Raw genomic sequence first — 7,942 nt, 5'->3', positions numbered from 1 at the left:
GAGAGACAAACCATAAGAGACTCTTAATCTCGCAAAACAAACTGAGGGTTGCTGGGGGGAGGTGGGTTGAGAGAAGGGGGGTGGGGTTATGGACATTGGGGAGGGTATGTGCTATGGTGAGTGCTGTGAAGTGTGTAAACCTGGTGATTCACAGACCTGTACCCCTGGGGATAAAAATACATTATATGTTTACACAAAAATAAAAAATGAAATTAATAAAAAAGAAAATGACATCAGGAAAAAAAGGCAAGGCAAGGCAAGGCAAGGCAGGAAGTCTGAGGAAACCACTGGAGCTGCTCAGTCTTCCTTGATTATTTGCATTTCTCTCAACCCTGACCCCTGAGGTACAGTGTGCTGTGACTGGACTGCCTGGTCAATTGTAGTGACTCTTTGGGCTCTGCTCCTAAATGGATTGCCTGCAAAAAGCACAAGTATATATTTTTCTTTCTGAATATGTTTATGCACTGATTGTTTATCTTTGATATGTGGCTCTGAATGTTGGGCATACATGTACCAAACCTGTAGTAAGGCCCAGTAATAGGATAGGTCTCAGGAGATAAACAAGCCTAATAGTTAAAGACCTTGTATATGTGTCAACACACAAACCCATGCATGCCTTTTTTCCAAAGAGTTCACTGGATATTCACCATATAGCAGGTGCTGAGCTTAGCACAGAATAAGAAGCTGAGGCTCCCTATAAAACAATGATGTTACACTCGTGCTCAGGCAAGAATAAAACTCCTTTGCTAAGCCTATTACATTCCCTGTGCTGAACTGCCTACAGCTTATAAAACTAACATGACGAATTAGAGGTGAAAATTACAGTGGGTGTTGTTTGTCTAGTGTGAGATGGCACGTCTTGGCCTATGTGTTTATTCTAAACCAGTCCAATCCTTGTCCAGTGGAGCATAAGCCCTTGTCCAAAAACCTGAACTTGGTTCACAGTAACAATGATTTTGAGCTTAATGATGGCCATTTTGGAAGTGCCCTAAATTCATCCATGGCAGGGATAAAAATGTGTCTGATTTAACAACCATCTTTAAATATTAAGTTCCGACTTCAATCACTTTTTAAATTTATATTTTGTTACGTATTTTAAATTGGAAGACTAATCTTCAAATTAAGATATTTTAGTGGTAGTGTTGTGAGAATTGGACGCAGCCAGTATTTAAATCCAATCTATTGGCCCAGAGTTACACTGTCCCTACTTGCCACACACTGCCTCCATGCATGCATTCCTGATTCAGTCAGAATAGGCCAGTAGGAGTATTGTGAAGAAATGCTTCAGGGAGCCCCCGAGCTGTAAGTTCGGTAGCTGCAGGTGATAATGCTTTGCCCAAACGAAACCAAATAAGATAAACCAGATCATTGGTGTCCCAAAAGATCAGAAGAACATCTGCAAAATTTGTTTTGTTTCTCCTCGACCTCCATTTCTGTGTTTCTTTCAACACTTAGACTCTCTTTTCCCCCATCTCTGATGTCCTTATGAAGCCCCACTCACTACACATCCCCTCCCCATAGCTTCACTTGACTCACATACATGGCTCTGGCATAGGTCTGGGCTAGGCACACTCCCACATTAATCTTTTCTCTCACAACCCTGCAACCCCATTTAAAAGAAATTTTCAACGATTAATTTTAACTCTATGTGAAATGGTTATTCTATTGATATATGTAATCAAAGGACATCGAGACACATAAGCTTCTCAACATTTTCTTACACTATTTTCAAAGAATCACATATCACCTTAAGGAAAGGCCTAATGGGGTCACCATTTATGTATTATATATTCTAAACTCTATCAAAACACAAGGGTCAATTGATTATTGAGAACAAACTAATGGCTGCCAGAGGGGCAGGGGGACAGAGATGGGTACTATGGGTGAAGATCAGTGGGAGATAGTAGCTTCCATTGTGAAATTAATAAGTCACAGGAATAAAAAGCAAGCATAGGGACTATACTAGTGGTATTGTAATGGCATTGCGAGAGAAGTACCCTTATGGCCATTAGAACAAAACATATACTTGTCCAAGCATGATGTGTGGTACGTGTGAAACTAATGGCATATTGTATATAAATTATACTTCAATTTAAAAATGAAAATAAATAAATGACATCCACACATTTCAATTCTATGACATGAAGTGCCAGAATATTGACCACTTAATGAAAAATTAAAGTTTACATGATAAATTGAAAGTGCGCAATGATCTGACTCCAGTGAAAACAAGGGATAAAAGGCAAATATCCCTTAAGTCTGTGTTCCTCTTCACCAAATGCTGTCATCTAGTCTTTACTTGAGAATGGGGATTAGGGGAGGATTGAAGCCACTTGTCGTCCACTTATTTGCACCCATGTCTTTACACTCATTATATGTGCCTGCTTATGTGCATACAGCCCTCATACACACATCCCACTCCAATGTTACATCTCCTAGCCTACTTTTCACCCAACTTCTCTCCTGCATTTATCTACATTCCTTTGGAATGACAGGAAAAGAATAACCAGTAAATGAACCTCCCTCCCATTTTTTTGAAAGACGGTGGACCTCTATCTCATAATGTGAAGTATTAATATTTGCTGCTATGGAGCTTTTTGAAATAATAAATATGTTGTCTAATTTTTAGTCAGTGACCTGAAAGGGAGAGAATATTTCTCCTCACCACATGCAGGGCATATCCATTTAAGAATCTAACTGAATTTGACACTGTATGCAGTTTAGGTTTTTAATGTCCATCATATAATTTTAAGAAACATTTTGATTTGGAGCTCCTGAGTGGCTCAGTGGGTTAAGCCTCTGCCTTCGGCTCAGGTCATGGATCAGGGTCCTGGAATCAAACCCTGAATCAGGCTCTCTGCTCAGTGGGGAGCCTGTTTCCCTGTCTCTCTCTGCCTGCCTCTCTGCTTACTTGTGATCTCTCTCTGTCAAATAAATGAAAAAAATCTTAAAAAAAAAAAAGAGAGAGAGAGAAACATGTTGATTCATAGACCAGAATGAGTGAATTCACCTGTAGATCCTCAATTCCTAGCACAGGCCTTAGCATCAGTTCAGTGGTCAATGAATGCAGAAGAGGACCTATGTGCATATACTGCCTGGAACCCATTTTGGTAAAACCTCATTCCCTCCTTCTCTCATAAAAAGTGAGGAAAACTTCACATGTATCTGTTTTATTCAGTGATGTCATCAGTGAAAATTCTGATGACATGTCTTTCTATCTAGTGTTATTTCTATAGGCAGTATTGAATGGTGGCTGAGATCAAAGCTTTCAAATTCATACTGTCTGATTCTAAATCCAGTGGGACCTACGTCAGGAAGCTGAAAGTCTGTAGGATTTTCTTTTATCTATAGGAATAATATTAGTATCCATATCAAGGATTATTGTAAAGGTCTTTTCAACAGTCTGTTGTGAAGATTTAATGAGCTGTATTTGGAAAGTACCATTAGACATAGTAAGCACTTAGTAAATGCTAACTATTTTTTTCAAGATATATTTTAATTCTTCCATGAAAAGAGTCAGATTTCCTGACTCTTGTAGGCTAGATAATACAACTCACTGTCCTTCCACTGTATTCCAGGAGAATACATTGGGCAAAAGAAAGTCTAATCAGACATCATTCAGCCTAATGGGCTGTTCCTCAATCTTGACTCAGCCCTGTGGTTTTTGATCAAGGCACTAGGTCTGGAATATGTTGCCATAGATGCCTCCCTCCTCTTATAATCACAGCGGTCCCCAGGATATGTGGTATGTCCTGATTGGAATCCTAGGACTGGAAGATTTTCACACCTGGATCTCCATCCCTATCTGTTCCATGTACGTTTTGGCTGTTGTAGGCAATGTGTTCTTGATCTTTATGATGGTCTGCATGAGTCCATGTATATCTTCCTTTCCATGCTTGCCTCGGCAGATGTGCTACTCTCCACAGCCACAGCCCCAAAAATGCTGGCCATTTTCTGGTTCCAGTCCATGGATATATCCTTTGATTGTGTGTGTCCCAGATGTTCTTCATACATTTCATCTTTGCGGCAGAATCTGGTATTCTCCTGGCCATGGCATTTGACCGCTATGTGGCCATCTGTCACCCCCTGAGATATACCACAATCTTAACCTCTTCAGTCATTGGGAAGATTGGCATAGCAGCTATGGTCAGGAGCTTCATCATCTGCCTTCCATTCACCCTCCTGGTACACAGACTTAGGTATTGTGGGAGAAGCATCATTCCCCATTCCTACTGTGAGCACATGGGCATTGCCAGATTGGCATGTGACAATATCAGGGTGAACATCATCTATGGGCTGACTGTGGCCCTGCTGTCTACAGGACTGGACACTGTGTTCATCATTATGTCTTACACCATGATCCTTTGCACAGTGTTTCAGATACCTTCCTGGGCTGCCAGATTCAAGGCCCTCAACACATGTGCTTCCCACATCTGTGTCATCCATATGTTCTATGCCCCAGCATTCTTTTCATTTTTTTTTGCCCATCGTTTTGGGGGGGAAACCATCCCTCATCATGTCCACATCCTAGTAGCCAACCTCTATGTGGTGGTGCCCCCTAGGCTAAACCCCATCATTTATGGGGTCAAGACCAAACAGATTCATGACTGAGTAATTTTCCTTTACTCTCGTATCACCACATGTTGTTAAAATGAGGATTACTGCCTAATGTTGGATATTTCTCAATAAAAAACACACTCTAACCCACATATACACATACAATTTGGTGGGTAATAGGAATAAATGATATCCATAAATAATCCTCAACACACATAAAAAAAGGACAGTAAATGCCAAAGTTACTAATGCATTTCCCTAAAGTACTTAAAGACTTTGAAAAAATAATGATATTCTGAATTCTCTTAGACATGCTATTATTTTGCATTGTAACTTCTTCTTAAGCAAACATAAGAGAACCCTGTGCAAAGAGGAATACATTTTAGGATTTAACCCAAATGGAACTTTCCTGGGTAGAGCTGGGAAGTAAAAATGGCAAGTTACCTAGGTTTGTAGAGAACATTGAAATTTTGCTGAAATATGCAACTCTCCCCTGCAACCAGGAAACACTTATGCCAGTAGTATGAAGCTAATAAACTCTAATTATCTTCACCTTTTTTTAAAAATTAAAATGTGAGTTCTAAGATGAGATAGTTCATACTCATTGATATAAAGTCTACTCAATGGAATGGGCACAGAGTATAGGTTTATTGTATCAACAGATAATACTAAATTGAAACAAATAATAAATTATATTGATCCATCTGAGCCAACACAGACACCTTCAAAGTTAATCCTTTCTTCCTTGCATACCGGTGATCTCTGGCCCAAATCATCAATGAAGCATCCCTTTAACAGAGACTTCAATGAGGGAAGGACTAAAAGATTAAAAATGCCATACCCAGGCCATAAATAGAGACAGGAAAGATTACATAGGATGCTGACACATAGTCTTACATAAAAAGAATGTGTAGTCACACCAGATATAGTTTTTATAAGCTTATCTTCAGATTAATTTCTTCATTTCAAGAAAATACTTTTACATTTACAATCTCTCCTGCCTAGCACATGTTATGAGAATGTGAAATCTGATCTTATTAACATTTGAAGAAAACAAAAATGAACTTGGAAGCTATACTTTGAACATTTGCAAACTTTCCAGGGTTAGACTTTTTTCCTTGTTTTCTGTTATGTATATACCATGCATGTGTGTATATACACATTAATGTACATATAAGGTAATGTGTGTGTGTGTGTGTGTGTGTGTGTGTGTGTGTGTATGGTGAAACTGAAATGAAAGGCTGTTTCCTAGATCCCTGGAATCCTGAATAAGTACCTTGGCTTAAAATATATGGTATAGTCACTTGGATTTCAGCAAGTTAATCTATTTTAGGAGTTAAAAATAAACCCTGTGATACTAGAAATCCTTATTTGCTTGTCCCACACTAACTGTATAAAACTATCTTGTTGTTTAACTACTGGATCTCGAGTAGTAAATGGAATCATTTTAGTACCGTATGTATTGGCTTGATAATTGAATGAAATATGCTATAAGATGTATTTGGCATTAAATTAAAAATTTTATTTTGATGATGGTAATTTTCATGAACAGAGACAATAAAGAACCCAGCATACCAAACTGAACCTGGCCAGGATGTCCAGTTGTTTCAGCATTATTTGTAGAGAAGACTATGATTTCTCTAATGAACAACCTTGATATTGCTTTTTGTTTGTTTGTTTGCTTTTACTATTTTTTAAATTATTTTTATTAACATATAATGTATTATTTGCCCCATGGGTACAGGTCTGTGAATCATTGGGCTTACACATTTCATAGCACTCACCATAGCACATACCCTCCCCAATGGATATTGCTTTTGAGAATCAATTGACCTCATAGGTAGACATTGATTTCTTAACTCTGCGTTCCATATGATTTATCATTGATTTGGCAATATGAGTCTCTTCATGATTGTAACTTTCTTAAAATAAAAGATGGACAGGAAATTGAGGTAATTGATTTTACTACTAAATCAATTAGTACTAAATCAATTTACTACTAAATTTGTGGATTGCCAGATTGGTGTACACTTCATAATGATACATATAATGTTTTTGAGAAAAGTTTTGAATGATGATCCTTTAAAGATGTTTCATTAACTTTCCCCCCCAAAGCCCTACAAAATTCTGGGAAAAAAAGAGAACATATTGATCTATTTGTGAAAGTATTTCCTGGTTTCACAATAAAGTAGAAAAAAGTTGCTTATCCATTCTATAGGCAAAAGAAAAGTCAGGACCATCTTTCAAAGTATGTTCAACATGAACTGAAATTTGGTATATGACATGCCAAATCAGGAACAAAATCAGGATATGTGCTGAAAATATTGTCATAAGAGTTAGCATAATAAAATTGATACCCCAGTTATTTTGAGAAGATACTATTCCCAGCAATAATGAATAGTTTAAGGGTGAAAGAGACTCAGGATACTAGATTAGAAGACAACAAAATTTAAATAAAATGAGTAGAAGAGAGAAGAGGAGGGGGGAAAAAACAGATAAGCTAGTTTAAACTATTCCTTGGTGACTCAAGACTGAGCTAATGATTAGATATCACGTGCCAATCTGACCTCTGAATCAATTCTGTTTAACATGAATCAGTACCATTGTATCTGTCTCCTTCACAAACAAGATTATACAAAGAACATCTAAGGTCCTCTGCCATTTTATCTCTATCTCTTCTTCTCCCTGAAATCCATTGTGTACCTCAATCTCTCTTAAGTTAGCAGCATAAGTGAAAGTCTAGAAACCGGGCAAAGCATGTCAAGGAGAAAGGTACCATGTGCATAAGTGTTCTTGAATTCATCCTTTGTTCTAATGATTAAAAAATCTTCTCCCTATATTTCTAAAAAATTGAAAGCATATATGTCTTCTTTTTACTTGCATCAAGAGCAGATGACATGATTCCTCCACATCTATGAGGCATAAAATATCTGCATTCTGAGAGAAGGGTGGTAGAAAAGAGGAAAAAAGGTATAAAAGGGAGGAATGAGAGAAATATCACCAGATGGTCAACAACTGGATCAGGATTCTGCATGGTAAAATTTATGTTTACGTATTTATTTATTTGATTAATTTAGATTCAATTAGCCAACTTATCACACATCATAAGTCAGGCGTAGTATTCAATAATTCATCAGTTGTGTATAACAAGCAGTGCTCATCACATCATGTGTCCTCCTCAACGCCAAGCACTGGACTACTCCATCCTCCCATCTTACTCCCCTCTATCAACCCTCAGTTTATTTCCTATGATTAAGAGTCTCTTTTGGCTTTTTCCCTTTCTGATGACTTCCCATTCAGATTTCCCTCCTTTCCCCTATGATCATCTCTGCTGTTTTTTATGTTTTACATAGAGTGAAACCATATGATACCTGTCTTTCTCTGA

At 37.8% G+C, this 7,942-nt stretch overlaps 1 pseudogene; it reads left to right on the top strand.

Annotated features, from left to right (window-relative positions):
- The first annotated feature begins 362 nt into the window (after nucleotides 1-362).
- Nucleotides 363-4,650, top strand: LOC131821320 (olfactory receptor 52Z1P-like; annotated as a pseudogene).
- Nucleotides 4,651-7,942: the final 3,292 nt, after the last annotated feature.

Source organism: Mustela lutreola, chromosome 1, assembly GCF_030435805.1.
Source record: "Mustela lutreola isolate mMusLut2 chromosome 1, mMusLut2.pri, whole genome shotgun sequence".
In the NCBI taxonomy this organism is placed as follows: Eukaryota; Metazoa; Chordata; class Mammalia; order Carnivora; family Mustelidae; genus Mustela; species Mustela lutreola.
Note: the sequence above shows the minus strand (reverse complement) of the source record. Positions and strands in the feature narration are given on the sequence as shown.